The sequence below is a fragment of the Haliotis rubra genome, unplaced genomic scaffold (genome assembly GCF_003918875.1).
Source record: "Haliotis rubra isolate DU_JTF1 unplaced genomic scaffold, ASM391887v1 Scf1358, whole genome shotgun sequence".
Classification (NCBI taxonomy): domain Eukaryota; kingdom Metazoa; phylum Mollusca; class Gastropoda; order Lepetellida; family Haliotidae; genus Haliotis; species Haliotis rubra.
In genome coordinates this window covers 5,981-23,538 of record NW_025765290.1, presented here as the reverse complement: position 1 = coordinate 23,538, position 17,558 = coordinate 5,981, and the positions used below count along the sequence as shown (strand labels likewise).

The following is a 17,558-nucleotide window of genomic DNA, read 5'->3' as shown; positions in this document are numbered from 1 at the left end:
TATGGAGTCACTACCGTAACATTGCGTTTTGACAACGGAGCGTGCTGTTGAACAACAACCACCAGAACACTGTTGTCTTGACCAACCACTTCAGAATGCAGAATTGCAATTGAAATATTACAATGCGGTCTCAAGATCCTGACTGAAACTTTGCATATCAATGTTTGTGGTGAAAAGTGGAGGTGTATTTAGCGGTTGGGTATTTTAGTGGATACTGACGTTAGCAGTTTCTGATGCAGAAAGATCGGTTCGTTGTTTAACTCCGCACTCAGCAATATTCAAGCTATATGGTGGCGGTCTGTAAATAATCAAGTCTGGACCAGGGCCCCGTTCCTCAAAGCGATCGTAGCGCTACGACAGTCGTAACTCCCATACTTTAACATAGACTTACGACTGTCGTAGCGCTACGATCTCTTTGAGGAACGGGGCCCAGACAATCCAGTGATCAACAACATGAGCATCGATCTGCGCAATTGGGATACGATGCCATGTGTCAACCAAGTCAGCGAGCCTGATCACCCGATCCCGTTAGTCGCATCTCACGACATCATTTCCGTTGGGGATTTTAATGTACACATTGATGAACCAGACAAACCGGAAGTTCGGAAAATAATCAAACTTTTGGACTCACAATCCTTGAAACAGCATGTTAAAGTTGCAACACATAGATCGGGACATGCCCTGGACTGGGTGGTTAGTACACTGGTTACACGACAAGATGATAACGGTATTGTAAAAAGTGTAACGGTAGTGGACAGACTTTTGTCTGACCAGTCAGTGGTAGTGCTTGTACTTAACTGTCAGAGTCAACCACACAATTCCAACACCAGATCATGTCGTAATCTGAAAAGGATTGACAAGGCAAAGTTCAGTGAGGAGATTGCTGCTTCGGATCTTCTCCTACAGCCTGTGTTTGATATTGAGGACTTGACAAACCAGTATAATGACACGCTTCTTCATATTCTAGACTATCATGCCCCTCTCAAAACTAGAACTTTCATTCAAAAGCCGGGATGTCCATGGTACAACAGCACTATACACCAGGCAAACACAGAAAGGCGCCGGGCGGAACGAGCGTGGCGTAAGTCAAAACTCGAGATTGACTCGTCTGTGAGGAGTAAGTGTCGTAAACTCATTCAAGAAAGCAAACGCGCATACTGCAGACAACAGATTGTTGATCTTGCTAACAAACAACGTCATCTTCAGAAATTCTTGAACTCTCTCATGGGTGGGAAAACTGAGGTAATCTTGCCGACATCAGCTACTGCTTCTGAACTAGCTGAACAATTCAATACTTTCTTTGATTCTAAAATCAAAGATATCCGGAATACTCTTCTCCAAGGCTCCCAACAGGTCATGCACCAGGAGGAAATGCCGTTTAAAGGAACTCTACTAGTTGACTTCCAACCCTTTACAGTATCTGAAGTTCGTGCTCTGATCAAGACAGCCAACGTTACTACATGTCAGAGTGATCCAGTCCCAGGTCAGCTTGTAGTGGAGCATCTCGACATATTACTACCGACCATCACAGATATCATCAATAAAAGCTTGTCGTCAAGAACATTTCCAAAATTGTTGAAAGATGCTATTGTTAAGCCTTTCATCAAGAACGAGAAACTGGATTCAAATGTCATGAAAAGCTACAGGCCAGTTTCTAACCTCTCCTTACCTGTCCAAGTTGATTGAGAGAGCCGCCATAAAACGGCTGATGAGACATCTGTCAATCAACAACATATTGGACTCTTTTCAATCTGCATACCGACAGCATCATTCCACTGAAACCTTACTGCTGAGACTGGTCAATGATCTTAGATGTATCGTGGATAGTGGAAATATGGCTACACTGGTACTTTTGGACTTAAGTGCAGCATTCGATACAGTCGATCATAAGAAGCTGCTACATACTCTGGAACCTCACGTTGGAATAGGTGGTACTGCTCTGTCATGGTTTTCCTCTTACCTGACAGACAGAAGCCAGACAGTGTTAGTTGCTGATAATCTCTCCAAGAAGTCCATTATATCGTGTGGTGTCCCTCAAGGCTCCGTTATGGGACCTGTCCTCTTCCTCCTGTATATGAATCAACTTTCTGTCATCATGAAATCCTTCCATACCTCCCACTACTCTGATGCTGACGATACCCAGCTTGTGAATACCTTTACACCAGATACAGCAGCAGCTACTTTCAAGAACATTGAAAACTTCACAGCCCGGATAAAAACATGGATGACAAGTAGAGTTTTAAAACTGAATGATGATAAAACTGAAGTACAATGTATTACCTATTGGCAGATCACAACAATTGAAGATTATCACAAGTGATAGTATAACAATAGGTTCCTCACAGGTTGCCTTTTCTCCTCTGGTGAAGGATCTTGGCGTATGGCTAGAGTCGGATCTCGCCATGGATGTACATATCGACAGACTTTGTAAAACCTGCTATTTCCATTTGCCCAGGATTTGGAACATCCGGAAGTACATCACAGAAGAAAGCGCGAAGATTCTAGTCAGATGTCTAATTTCCTCCAGATTAGATTATTGCAACGAGCTGCTTGTAGGTCTTAACAGGGCTCAGCATAAAAGACTGCAGAAAATACAGAATACGGCCGCCCGCATTATTTCGTTACAGTCAAAATCATGTCGCATTACTCCAGTCCTCAAATCACTTCAATGGCTCCCAATTGAATCACATATCAACTTTAAAGTTCTCTGCACCGTCTACAAATGTCTACACAACCAAGCCCCATCCTACCTCACTGACCTGATCACTGTATAGTATGTATACACACCAGCCAGAACTCTTCGATCTCAGAACCAGCTCCCACTTACTGTACCAACTTTTCGACTTTCCTCATTTGGTAAACGATCGTTCTTTCATGCAGCCCCAAGACTATGGAATTCATTGCCAGTCCACATCAAAGACTCTGATTCTCTGACAGCTTTCAAATCACGACTTAAGACTTACCTTTTCTCCTTTGTATATACCTGACTCTCTCTCTCTCTTTCCCCTGCGCTTTGAGCATGCACTTGTGTGTGGATTGTAGCGCATAACAAATGTCCATTATTATTATTATTTATAATGGGTTACTGAAGAACAATTCTAGCTCGGATCTTCACGGGTTGTTGTAGAAAGAACGGTCACGACAGTGTATGTTGGAGGGTGAAACTAAAACACTTATGAATGTGTAACGAAACACGATAAGAAAACAATATATTTGTTGCTGATATTTCATTGAAGCGCTCGTCGTCAACTATCATGAAAAGCCAATCAAAATGAACCACATTACCTCCCTTTAGTACCGACTTTCAGTCACAGAAATCAGACAATGACTAATTGCACTTCTAACAGATCACACACTCACTAACACACCGCCCGTACTATTGTCCTCTCTGTCGAACTAAAAACCGAATGCCGCAGATAAATTAATAAATTCACTGTAAAGTATATTTCATTAGTGATATATATACACTTTTTATTGATTTCACTTTGCATCAGTTGTTGAATGTTTGAAACCGAATTGTTACCTTCGATAGATAGTTTGTCATTCGATAGATAGTTTGTCATTCGATAGATAGTTTGTCATTCGATATATAGCCAGTGATTGCTGACTGTTAGTGAGGACGCCCGGAGACAAGTGTTGACACAGTACCTTGATGTGACGATCGATAATAACGATACTAATACTGTATGGCTGTTATAATACTGATTTTTTAGGGTCGCGTGTCTTAGGGTGTTTCATTTTACAATTTAATGACAATTTGTGTCGATTTTCTTCTTTTTTCTCGGCTGTGTTTGACTGTTATTTCGATATTTTAACCAAATGGAAAGTAGAAAAACTACATCAAATTGTTTAGATCTGTCAAGTCTGATTGTACCAAATCAACTTGTTTATTGAAATAATTAACAAAAGAATAATGGTGGACAATGCAGCTGATCATGAGTACAAAACAATACTTGTGTCATATACGAATATAAATAAGAACACGGAGGTAACAGGCATAAGTAATTATTCATAGTAACGAGTGCTGGACTATTTACTTTAGGATGTGTAATACAGTATGCATGAACCTATCTGTTACGTCCACTGTTTTCATTAGGTTTTCAACCTAGGGCGTCTGGTTACCGATTACAGCATCCGTGAGTATTGGCTTACACTGAAATATCATATGCAACCTTCGTGTGTCTTCGCCCTGTGCTTTTTCTGAAATGGACGTTATGAAAAAGGACAGATGAAAACCTGTTATTTCATTGCATTAAATATAAATTACATTCAATAAGAGCCGCCGCCATATACCTGGAATATTGCTGAGTGTGGCGTAAAAATAAACCCACTCATCACTGTTACGACAAAGGTAGACCCGAGGTCATGTTTAACAAAATCGTATTTCCTTCATGGGCAGCCAACGCATAGAGTATTCAGAGTTGTCTCCCGTTAATACATCTTTGTTGGTGGAGATTCATAAATCCAACTCGTTTTCCAGAAACGATATTGCAAGCTTTTATCATAAAACAAATGAAAAAGTTACATTTTGTTGAAGTTTGATCCACGAAATGGGCAATACTGCCAGTAGTGACAGCGAAGATGAAGTACGTGTTGACAACAAAGAGGTTTGACAATTTACACGCTTATTTGTATACAGTAGTCTACATACAGTAAGGTAACTGCGAGTTGCTTGTTCTGACGAGGAAGTTCCGAAAAGTTACATTACAAAATATAGATCTGCAGTGTCTGACTGGAATAACATTTAAATATGTTTATTTGTAAGCCAAAGGTTAATTAGATAAAATATTATGCCAGTTGATATAAGGACTCATTTTACATTTTTCACACCAACAATTTGACCATCAGAAATGTGAATATCATCATGATTACAGTGACAGTGCAACCAAGGACATATATGTCCATGGCTTGGTATTACATAAACGATGCATTTGATTGGCAGGGACATACTATGGTTTACTGTTTCTTGACAATTCTACATATGTATAGGCTTAAGATCCTGTGATTTTGGAAATGCTTCTCATAGTCTGAAGCCTGTTTCAAATGAAATTTGGGAGACAGTGCACTTTATTGGGCACACTTTTTGGATTGCATTTAGTGTTGTGTGGATGATCGAAGTCACTTTGTCAGCTCAAAGCTAAGCATGGTAAAATGACTTAACCTAAATAGCAAGCACCCTATCATGTTACCATGAAACTGCTTTCTTGTCAGAATTTTTGTTTGGTGTAGTCCTCTCATTATAACAACAGTTCATAGTGGAGTAGGGGAAAATGTCCACAGCACAAAATAAAACATCTACTTCAACAACCTGATCACTAACAATTTGATTTGACTGGTTGTTGCTGTGACTGGTTTGCGATTTATGCTACGACAACTGTAAACACATTTGAGAGTATAAGGGGACATCATCCACATTGATCAACAAAGATGACACCCATTTTATGCTTGGCATTTAAAGGGAAATGTTGGCATCTTTGTGTGGTGCATTGGTAAGATGCTTGACAAAGGATATTGATAAGTCACTTGCTTGGTTGTTTGTGATTACACTATTTAGACATGTGAAAAAACCCATATGATTTCACCTGAACATAGCTTATCAATATTAATTCATATGTGTCTGTTGACTTTCATAATTAATAAAATCCCATAATATTCAGTAATTTTCCGCATTGGTTGTAAATCATATTTTATACATACATTCCAACAATGAAAAGGCTTGGAAAACATCAATTTAGTCTAGTTTGTCTCAAGATCAAAGAACTACCTAATGATGGTGTAAATGAAGGAGAATGTTTCTGTTCAGTGGTTCAACAAATCAATGAAAACAAAGTGTAAGTATTGTAAATTACAACTGACAAAAATGTATGTATAATATCCGGCATGCTCCAGTCAAAAGTCCTAAATTTGCCTAGGTACAAAAAAAAATTAAAAATTTAATCTGTCATTATATGGGATTTATTCATGTTTATTTTTTAAATGTGTGATGTCAAATAAATAACTAAATCAGTAAAAAGGACTTTTTTACTGCTACATTTTTACCAAGGACTTTTTTCCTATAATCTAATATCCACCAGTTACTTTGTTCATGGAATATATCTGTCAATATCCACAGAAAAGAACAACACCCTATTCATCTTAAGCTGTACAAAGAAACATGTTCTATGTCACATGTCTTTGTGACAATCGAATATTGTAAAATAACTTGTCATCATTTCTTAACTCTGTGTGTGTGTGTGTGTATGTGTCTGTCTGTCTGTCTGTCTGTCTGTCTGTCTGTGTCTAGTGTCGCTGGTCAACTGAGATAGCACAAATTACTACTATTTTGTGGATGAAGGAAAACCAAGTTCTATGGATAGTCTGCTTCACCTATACAACTTCTAAAATGCCTCTCAAAGGACGATATTTTCATGATGTCCACCGTTTAACAATGAGCAGTTTAACAACGATCTAAACCTTTTAGCAGAATACTGTATATTAGGGTCATAACAGACACACTACATGCACAAAGTGACCACTAATTTTGTTTCATTACAGTAGTTCTGTAAAAGCATTTTGACTTTTGACTAAAAAATATACAGCAAGTGTCCAGGATCTTCCCAGGGCCCCCGCCTCCCGACTCCCCCAAAACCCCCAAAGAACCCAACAACAAAACAAAGCAAACAGATTAGCTGTCTGTTCATTATAAGTGTGTTTGTGATAAACATGAATAACTCTAAGCCAAATTATGAACGTGTTTCCAATTACTTTAGTAAACCTACATACAGAACACATACTTTTGTCAAATCTACTGTGCAAGATAATAATGATTAATCAATCTGCATATTGATAATTCATCCTTTGATTATAGTTATTTGTAACCCAACTGATGATTCCTATCTTGTAGTGCTTCAGTGTGCGCATTATGTAACATGTAATACATTCACCACATCAGACCTGCATTTATGGAGTTGAGTAATCACAACAGACACGGGAAATGCCTAATGGGAACCTTTGGCAGGTAATCTGAGTGGTGTTACCAGTGATTATGCCTGTAATACATTCATTATAACTGTGTGTCAAGTGAATAACAAGTAAACAGGTGTTGGTTTATATCACCAAACATGGAGGACAACCAGGGTATCGTTGTATTGTATGCAATTTAGTTTCCTGAAAAACGTATTGGTCGTTGCATTTTGAGAATAGGAACAGGATTTCATTGCTGCAAAAGTAATATGCCCACATATTTGCTGTATACTGACTATTGAACACGCTCATTCATACAACTGATAATGTTTTGATTTGTATGTTATAGGGTTGTAACGATGCATCTAACTATCGATGGATTGCGGTTGTTGAGTCTCCGATAGCAAATAAGCGATTTTAGAAACAAAAAGCTATCGATAGTATGTGTGACTATCGATAGTTTAGTAATTGACTTCCGTGGATAAATGCTCAGCGCAAAATACAGGATGTACGGTACCAGATTCGTTTACTTTGATTTATAGTTTTCCACCCCTGTTACCTCTTAAAGAAACTTGATCTGGGTTTCAAGTGTCTTGTCAGTTATTTAAAGAGATTTAAACTACTTCAGCTTATTTTTATTTCATATGAACTACACATGTATTTAGGAAATGACTTCACATGAGACAATTCAAGGAGAGGAAGAAAACTATTGCAATAGTATTGCAATAGTTTGTCGCAATAGTATGTTGCAATAGACTATTGCTATCACAATAGTTGTTTCCCCCTCAATAGTCACCCCTAGTATATTATAGATACTTACCTTGACAATGAGTAACTTATGATATATTGTGATATTTTAATCTAAATAAGTTGTAAATCCAGAAATTTCATGTTTTCCACAAAGAGAAATATGGCACTGAAATAAGTTTCAGTTTGATGAGAGTGCAGTAGCTTTCTAAGTTTCTTACAGTTGATTCCTTTTTTCTTGACATGCAAAAGAGAAATGCCCCAGACAATCAAGCCACAAAAGTAATTTGTGACGGCACATGGTAATCCTTTATTACAGTTTGAACACAAAGACTTTTATTTTGATGATGATTAGGCATTCAAATTTCTTTAAAATACTTAGAATTTACTTATACGAACGTGTTTGACCAGGCTCAGTGTTTCCGACTCTCGTGTTTATCTATTTATAGGTCGATGATGGCTATTCTGACAGTGAAGCAGAAACTGGTGAGTATAGTTTCTTTCATGTTCTTAACATCCAGTAATATTAACAATTATTAACCTTCCTCTGCTGGTACATAAAGGGAATTGTCTTGTGTTCAGACTGGGCGCTAACTTTCAGATAGTTGTTCCTGACATCATACAGTGTATTATGTCTCCTTTCTGTTCAGGTAAATACTAGGGCTGTTGTGATTCATTAGTGTAGTCGATGAATCAAACTACGTCCCCATCCCAATTCAATTCTTATTTGCCATCTCTAGAATCAAATATTCATTAAAGTTTCAAGAAAGAATGGTTTTACTTGAATTTTACCATAGAGAAATACGCAAAATGGACTATATCCAAGTTGGGCAGGATAACATTATTCTTATATATTTATTTTGACAGCAATGTGGTCACTGGTCATTGCCCTATTAATTAACACTGTCAGCTTGGTCAAAACATGTAAAAAAATTATTTTGTTGTGTCTTTTAATACATTAAATAATGCATCAGCTGCTGACTGTTTTTTCCGTTTGTTACCCAATATTCCTGATATATGCCATGTTCTCCTCATGGTGGATTCACTGCAGCCCTAGTAAATACCTCTGGGCCTAGGCATAGCTTATGATTATCATGCATATCAAATATGTCTCCTTTATCATGTTTACAGCCCCAGAGAATGTATTTTAGATGTTGATTAGTCATGTCAAAGGTCAAGGCCAAAATCAGAACATATTACCACATACAGGCATCGATATCCAGTCTTTTTAAGGGTGCAATTGGGCACCAGACGTTATAATTTAGGTGTGTGAAAAGAAAGTGTGGCCATACCTTTCATGAACCACTTAAACTTTAAAACATCACACAAAAATTATGTCATTTCAATGTAATGTGTAATAAATCAGTAAACATCATGTAAACCTATAAAATTTAAGAGCAATATTTACTGAACACTATGATGACTGCAATAAAAGTTCTGCTTCATTTGTCCTGGACCAATAAAGTCACCCACAAACTATGTTATCATCCCAAATGGTATTTCCTGTTGTGGGCACTGGCATTCGAACATTCCATGATTATTATAAACTGAGAGATTGAGAGTGCCTCCAATAAACAGTTTGATGGGGTGCAAAAGGTTTTGAATCATCTAAGCTCGTCAAATATATCACAATTTCCATTAAATGAATTATAGTGAGTATTATTTTTTATAATTCTAGTTGTTTAGTTGCTAGGGCACATAGGATTTTTTCAATATGTACTGTGCACTATTTCAATCACTTCAATTGATATATCACAAGATTAGGTCAATAAAACTACACACATGTCATCTATGTTCTTGGTGGGTTAACATTATGAGAAGCCATTTAGTAAAGTCAAGGTCACTGTGAAGGTATATTACACTATTATTTCACTTGCTTCACTTAATGTGTTTTCGTGCAGATGTTCTTGGTGCTTAACAACATAACAACCATCATATCAATCTCCAAACAGTTCAACTGTTCTACTGTAGATTATGTTGTATTTATTGAATCCCACCCAGGGACATCATGTTTGGTCAATATTCTTGACCATGTTGATAGCCTTTGGCCGTGTTTATTTTGGTTAAATTCACCCTGAACATGCTCATATGAGTATTATGTTCATGATAACTGAAGAGGATTTCACTGTAGTAGGATCACATTTGGTACACATCATCATGATAATCTTTCTATCGAGACTTAATCATGTTTCAAGTGGTAAGATTTTAATTGTCCTTCATCGAAGGTTAAGGTTCTTGCTTGTTCATTTGACCTTTAAGTCACCCTCAACAGCATTGAAGCTATGTGACATCAGTCTGTAAATGATGAAGTCTGGAACAGACAATCCAGTGATTAACATCATGAACACTAATCTATGCTATTGGTATATGTTGACATATGATTAACCGAGTCAGTGAGCCTCACCACTCGATCCTGTTATGTGCCTTTTTCAACAAGCATGATTTGCTGAAGTCCTGATCTTAATGGGTACTAGCTGCGATAGTAATTTTAGCTAAGTCTTTTCTACCTTTTAACATGGTGAACTTTATACATAGTAAAAATATGACCAATACCCCATAACATTCAAGTTTAATTTTGAAGACTGCATTGTCTTGTTACTTGTAATAAGAACATAGCACAGTGTATATATGCTTTCTATGTAGTATGTTATGGTGATGATATGTATACAAATTACTACACAAATTGTATTCAGTAAATTCTTAATATAGCACCTACTATGAACTTGGACATGGTGAATGTTATACCTGTGTTTACTGGTGATGAAACATATTAACATACCATGTCCCATACACACTTACTGAACTTTACAGACAACATCATGTCAAATATGTACGATGTTATGTTTATTACAATTAGTCGCTTTCATGAATCCATTATTGTTGGCCATGTATGACTGAACATTCACCTGTTACATATTTTATGCAATTTATCAATTTTAGGCCAGACCAATTTTATTGCTTGTCAATTTTATTGCTTGTCATGTTTTTTCAAGAATAAGAAAAAAGAAGTTAATTTTCCCCACTCAAAAAATAAAATCCTAATGTTTTTCTTGGCCAAAAATGTAAACATACAAGAAATTTTGTTTGTAGATTGTTTTTTGCCCCATATAATTTTCATAAATTGCCAAAAGTAACATACTTTGAGTATTTAGAAGGAATATTACTTTGACTGGTGATTTTATTTTTATTTTTTTCCCTCCTGCCTTTAGGTTTTCTTGAGGACAATATTCCGTAAAAACAAGAAATAAAATTGGTCTCACTTACCAGTCAATTAATTCTTTCTTGATTTATAATCTTTATCAGAAAACTGTGTTATTACTAGTAAGTACAGTCATAATAACAATATGCCCAATGTTAGCTTATGCCAAATTCTTCTTATCCCCTATCTTCAAGTTTTCTATAATAAGAATTCTTTTTCAGAAGAAGTCCTCCTTGGGGTACATATATGCATTAAAATGTCCATTTCAAATCCCATGACAGTTATAACTATATTTTTCAATAAAATATTTACAAAACAAAAAACTTGTGAGACCACCCCTACAGGGCCCACCCGAACCCCCCTACAGCCAAGAGCAGGTAACTCTTGCCGTCTACCTCGTACCTCACATTTCATGCTGTCATTCTGTTGAACTGACGTGCGTGGTGTTCGTTTCGAGTTTGCTCTCCTACCGATACGATGAGTGTAAAAGAGTCTCAATCTGTATGTATGGTTCCTTTCTTTACCCACGGGCGTTAGATGGACTTCATATGTTGATATTCTCATTCATCCTTTGTTGTAACTTTGCCGTGGGTTTTCTGTGTTTTTAGCCTGGGTAATTTTTGATGAAAGGTTTCTAAGGAAATCCCTTTATCGTACCCCTCGCCTTCTCCCCCACAAACAATGTTGCTACATTAACGATGGATTTCTTACTTATGGCAGCAGCGGAGATCGTCGGTGCATGCTCTTATCTCAGACGTGGTTTCCAGACTCCAAGAGGAGATTGGTACCCGGTCTACGGGTAGAGATTACACCGTCGCATCATTGGGGGAGGTCCCGACCCGAGCTCCAGCTCCGGAAAGGGTCCGACCTCCTTGGGACGATCGGACCTGAGCTTCGGCTCCGGGGACGCTCTGAACCTGGGGACTACCATCGACCCGGCTTTGGCCCGTTGGAGTGACTATAACGAACGAAAGGGATCCGTACGGGTACCCATGTGTTTGGTTTGGTGGCGGGAAGACTGGGGAGTCTGCTAGCAAACGGACATTATCTCGTTGGCTTGTTTCCATAATTGTTCGGTTACAATGCTAAGGTTTACCTTCCCCCCATTACCGACTTGACACGAATTCTAAGGATCGTGCTCGGTTCGGTCTTTCGGTACTCTCCAGTGGAGAGTGTCCTGCCACCCTGACCAAGTTAGTAACTGGTCATTGGTATTGGTTCTGTGTTCAATGTCGATATGGTTCATATCAATACATCGTATAAGCCTTACCACCCTTTCGGGTTGGGTCGGGTTTGGGTGTACATACATTCCTTACGTCCTCTTCACTTAAAGGCAAGAGAGGGCGGGGCCGATTTTGAACGCTGTAACCAGTAATATGCTATTAACCCGTCTTGCGGCGAATTAAGGTCTGAACCCCTATGGGTCACTGTTTGGTATGCCTCTCCGAGCCGCATGTCACGTGACCAGGTTAGTGTAATGTTCAGCTACGCTTTTTGCTGTTCAGGGGATTTTTGTACGCCAACAGTTTTTTCCATCTTCCTGAGACTTCGGTAATTGGGAGTCTGTGTTAATCAGCACTTTTGATGATTGTGGTTTACACTTACCGAGAGCGTTTGGTGGGGGTGTTTTATCCTGCTTTTCACTCGTACAATACATGGCATTTGTACTCATTCGTTTTTCTCAGAAAGTTTTTAGTGAAGCTAATAATTTCTCTGGGTTTTATCGAGGTCCCGGCAAGCCCTCTTCCAAACAGGAGGGGTGCATTCGAGCATTAGTTTGCAGTACTTATTAGCTCGACTCCTGGGTTATTGGCCTTTGAGCGTTTTTTACGCTTTCCCTACCCTTATACCTCTCGCCACGCTTCTCTGGTTCGGGCTATTAAGGTTGGGAGTTGTTTCGGCATGTCCTCATACATTCCTTTCTATTGTAATGGTTGGGGGTGGGGTTTTATGTCATTGATTTGAGCCAATTGACGTATAAGCTTGGGTTCTCTATTTCCCGCCCTGGCCACGTCCCCGCCTGATCAGCTGGCTCGGTAACTGTGTTTTTTCTATTTCCGTATCAGTTGTAGATTTCACTCCACCGGGTTTAGTTGTTGCCAGACAGAATGCCACTCCCGTCTCCAATATCTTTGGGAGTCTGTCATATGCTTATATGTACCCCAAGGAGGACTTCTTCTGAAAAAGAATTATACAAACCTGTAGAGGTTATGAATTCTTTGAAGAAAGTCCTACTTGGGGTACGGCCACCCACCTCCCTCATTCTGTCTGATATGTTCAGCATGAAAAGTGAGGTACGAGGTAGATGGCGAGGACTTTTACCTGCTCTTGGCTGTAGGGGGTCCAGTGGGGCCCTGTAGGGGTGGTCTCACAAGACAAATCGAGGTTTTTGTTTTGTAAATATTTTATTGAAAAACTGTCGTGGGATTTAAAATAGACATTTTAATGCTTATATGTACACCAAGGAGGACTTTCTTCAAAGAATTCATAACCTCTACAGGTTTGTATAACTTTTTATGTGAGTGTGAGTGAGTGAGTTTAGTTTTACGCCGCACTCAGCAATATTCCAGCTATATGGCAGTGGTCTGTAAATAATCAAGTCTGGACCAGACAATCCAGTGATCAACAACATGAGCATCGATTTACGCAATCGGGAACCGATGACATGTGTCAGCCAAGTCAGCAAGCCTGACCACCCGATCCCTTATATTCGCCTCTTACGACAAGCATGGGTTACTGAAGATCAATATTCAAATCCGGACCTTCACTGGTCAACTTTTTATGTAAGCTCACACACTACTCATCATCTTCATATACAATATTTGTGTTGACAGTCAAAGATTGTAACACAACCTAATTTGAAGACGACCAGTTATTAACTGATGTGGCTGATTTCAACATTGTGTTTCCATGTAGGCAGTGTGTGGCATGATGGCAGCAGCAGATGATATATGATGTTGAATGATGTTTATCTACAGACATGATCAATATGTTAGTTGGGCAGTCTGTGCAGTGGAACAGCTGGATGTCCTGTTGCCATGGTTATTGGAGTTAGACATGATTAAGGGATGGTGACTCAAGCGTGTTAGAGTGAGCAAGTGTTAACATTACAGATAACAGACCTATCATTGTATCAACATGATCAACTGAGAGTCTTTGATTGGCATTTAGAACTTGAAAGAAAGCCGGCTAGAAATATTTGTGGAAAAATCTTTCCGATGTTTGTAGTTGTAATGACCTTTCCAGGCTGCCTCTTTGTCCCTTCATCGAGATTGAACACTGAGTACTTGTGTTGAGTTCTTATATATATAGGAAAAGGTATAAAGAAACTCGAGAAACATAAAGGCGCAACATGAATGGGGCAGCCAGGTGCATCTTGAAGGATTGGATTGTCGGGTGACTTGGCAGTCAAAGTAAACTTAGGCTCAGTATTATTAGTTACACTGCTATACTGGAGTCTAACAAAACCTTATGGAAGGTAGCGTCAGCTAACCTTTTCAATTGACCAATCAGAACACAGCTTACCAAATCAGCGAGAAAGCTGACGGATTTCCACATACCTTTTGAACTTTTACCTCGCAGAAAGGTTTTGTACCCGAGCGATTCGAGATGCTATTTTCCGTGACGATCGCTTCCGAGTATGCGTAAAAAGCGACGCTACAACAGTGACTAAACAGTCACAGAAAATAGCGTTTTGTCAGTATTCAAGGATGTCAGCTTGCGAAAATTATTAATAATGATAGCCATGTCAGCGAAACCCAAAAGTGTATATTCTGGGTCATATATCTGTGTGTTTTATCGCGGGTTTTCATTTGTTGTGAGATCAGTGTTGGTGACCGGGGAAGAAAATCCATTTTGTTAGTCCCTAAATAGTAGCTGTTGTCTAATTAGATTAAATCCGTTCGGTTGTCTTCGCGTTTGATTGAATGGTCATGGAATTAGGCTCAAAGGTTAAGCTGTGACCTTCCACAAGGTTTTGTTAGACTCAGTATAGCAGTGTAACGAATAATACTGAGCCTAAGTTTATTAGACTGGGTGACTTGTGTGAGGGGTGTCATCATACCCGGCGACGGGAACATGGCTTGTAATATCAAATGCTGGACTTCTTGTTTCAGGCTTGAGGTTACATGATTACGTCATAAAGCAGGAATATTGCTGAGAACAGTATTAAACACAAACACCATGGTTTCTAGGCTATAATCAGAACAACTAGCCTATCCTTGTCAAATAAAATATGTACCTTTATGAACTTGATGTTTGTCCTTGTGCCTGTGATCAAAGTGACTCAGTGAGATACGTTTCATGATTTGATGTGCTGATAAAAGCCACATGCCGTCTGTTTATTAAGTTGGAAACATTCAACATTTTGAAGAAGGAAGTTATTTGAGCATATTGTACGCTGTGAAAACATGTGAATAAATTACTTCTTGTCAACAACATGTATTTGTTTGTTTTAGAAGGAGACAAAGATGGTCCCTCACTCACAGACCTCCACGCTCTCTTCAATGAACCAGGGCTACTACGATCAGTTGCATCAAAAATAAAGTAAGCTGAGAATATGCTGGCTACCTATTGGGAAGGAACTGCTTATTATATTATTTGTGTTAGTGTGTTGTATAGATGCGTGCATGCATGTGTGTGTGTGTGCATGCATGTGTGTGTGATAGCGTGTATAATGTCTATTTGTCTTACATTGAATGTGTTGACATACTTAATGCCCTGATTAAGAGTAATTATGTTGAATATGTTGATGATGTAGAGTTTCAAGATGTGCATCTGATGTTTCTAGAAAAATATTGTTTACCTCAGAAAAAAATGAATTAATCTTGAACGCGAGGAATCATACCTTTGTCACTTCACCTTTGGCGATGTATGATGATGGGTTGTGTGTTTTGCTTGTGTACTGTGATGTCATACTACCTGTTATGAGGACTCAATCCCTGATAATGTGATCCTCCAGTAACACAGTGGGTTGTGTTTGTTGTTTGTGTACTGTGATGTCATACTGCCTGTTACAGGGACCCAATCCCTGACAATGTGATCCACCAGTACCACAGTGGGTTGTGTTTGTTTTTGCTTGTGTACTGTGATGTCATACTACCTGTTATGAGGACTCGATCCCTGACAATGTGATCCTCCAGTACCACAATGGGTTGTGTTTGTTGTTTGTGTACTGTGATGTCATACTACCTGTTACAGGGACCCAATCCCTGACAATGTGATCCTCAGGTACCCCAGTGGGTTGTGTTTGTTTTTGCTTGTGTACTGTGATGTCATACTACCTGTTACAGGGCCCCGATCCCTGAGTATGTAGTATGTGATCTTCTAGGTTGTGTGTGTTTTTGCTTGCGTACTGTGATGTCATACTGCTTGTTACTGGGACCCGATCCCTGACAATGTGATCCTCCAGGATGTGTGTGCTTTGCTTGTGTACTTTGACGTCATACTGCCTGTTACAGGGACCCAATCCCTGACAATGTGATCCACCAGTACCACAGTGGGTTGTGTTTGTTGTTTGTGTACTGTGATGTCATACTGCCTGTTACAGGGACCCGATCCCTGACAATGATCCACCAGTACCATGGCCACACATCATCCAGCGTGGCTCGAGAGAGGCAGGACAGAATGGAGGTGGGTCATGGACTGAGCTAACGTGGTTAGCTTGAATGTCAGTAGTACCGGTAGTTGGTATTGGCCATCTCCAAGTTGGCAGAAGCACCCTGTAATCCTGTTTTGATATAACCTAATTTGAGAAATCCTTTTGATAGATTGAGAACACATTTCCACAATAAGTGGACCATGTTCCCTGCTAATTACGTCAGAACACAGGAGAAATACTTTTGTGTTGGTATTTTTTTTTTAAGATGATTAGTTTTGATACCAGTTATTGTGTTGTTTGCAGGAGAATGTCACACTGAGCCAGTTTTGTGACATGCTGATGGCAAAAAGGAGTGTCCAGAAATGAGGTTGTGAAGGTAAGCTATGAGTCCGTGGTTCAACACTTTTGTAAACCATTTGGTGTGATTTCTGTGTAACTCTTTGCATGAGGTTTGACTGAAAATAGGCATTGGAGTTTCAATTGAACACAAAGTACATTATCTCTCTTAACCCTGCAACTGTTGCACTGATGAAGGGTTCCTCCCAACCACTAGTTGTTGTACTGAAGAAGTGTTCCTCCTAACCTCCCAACCCTTCTGTTGTACCCAGTGAAGTGTTCTCCCTAACCTCCTAACCCCTACTGTTGTACCAATGAAGTGTTCCTCCCTCCCAACCCCACTTGCCCTGATCAAGTGTTTCCTCCCTGACCTCCCAACCCCTTCTGTTTTACTGATCCAAGTGTTCTCCCTGACCTCCCAACCCACTGTTGTAATTGCTGATCAGGAGTGTTCTCCTGACCTCCCAACCCTGCAACGTGTTGTACCAATGAAGGTGTCTCCCTGACTTTAGCCCATGTTGTACTGATCAAGTGTTCCTCACAACCCTGCTGTTGGCCTGCCAATGAAGTGTTCACCCTGACCTCCCAACCCATGTTGTTGCTGATCAGTGTTCCTCCCAACCCCTGCAACTGTTGTGCAATGAAGTGATCCTCAGGCCTCCCCAGCCCATAGCAACTGTTGTACCCGTGAAGTGTTTCTCCGGACCTCCCAGCCTGCTGTGCTGATCAAGTGTT

General features: G+C 39.4%; 1 long non-coding RNA gene across 2 annotated transcripts; it reads left to right on the top strand.

Annotated features, from left to right (window-relative positions):
• The first annotated feature begins 4,459 nt into the window (after nt 1–4,459).
• Nucleotides 4,460–16,456, top strand: LOC124268039. Of its 2 annotated transcripts, none has more exons than XR_006896183.1 (4): nt 4,460–4,607; nt 8,139–8,175; nt 15,349–15,433; nt 15,907–15,941. It is a non-coding gene; the product is annotated as an uncharacterized LOC124268039 (long non-coding RNA). The 2 variants fall into 2 exon arrangements; XR_006896184.1 differs by lacking the exon at nt 15,907–15,941 and adding an exon at nt 16,437–16,456 and having other exon boundaries at nt 4,461–4,607.
• Nucleotides 16,457–17,558: the final 1,102 nt, after the last annotated feature.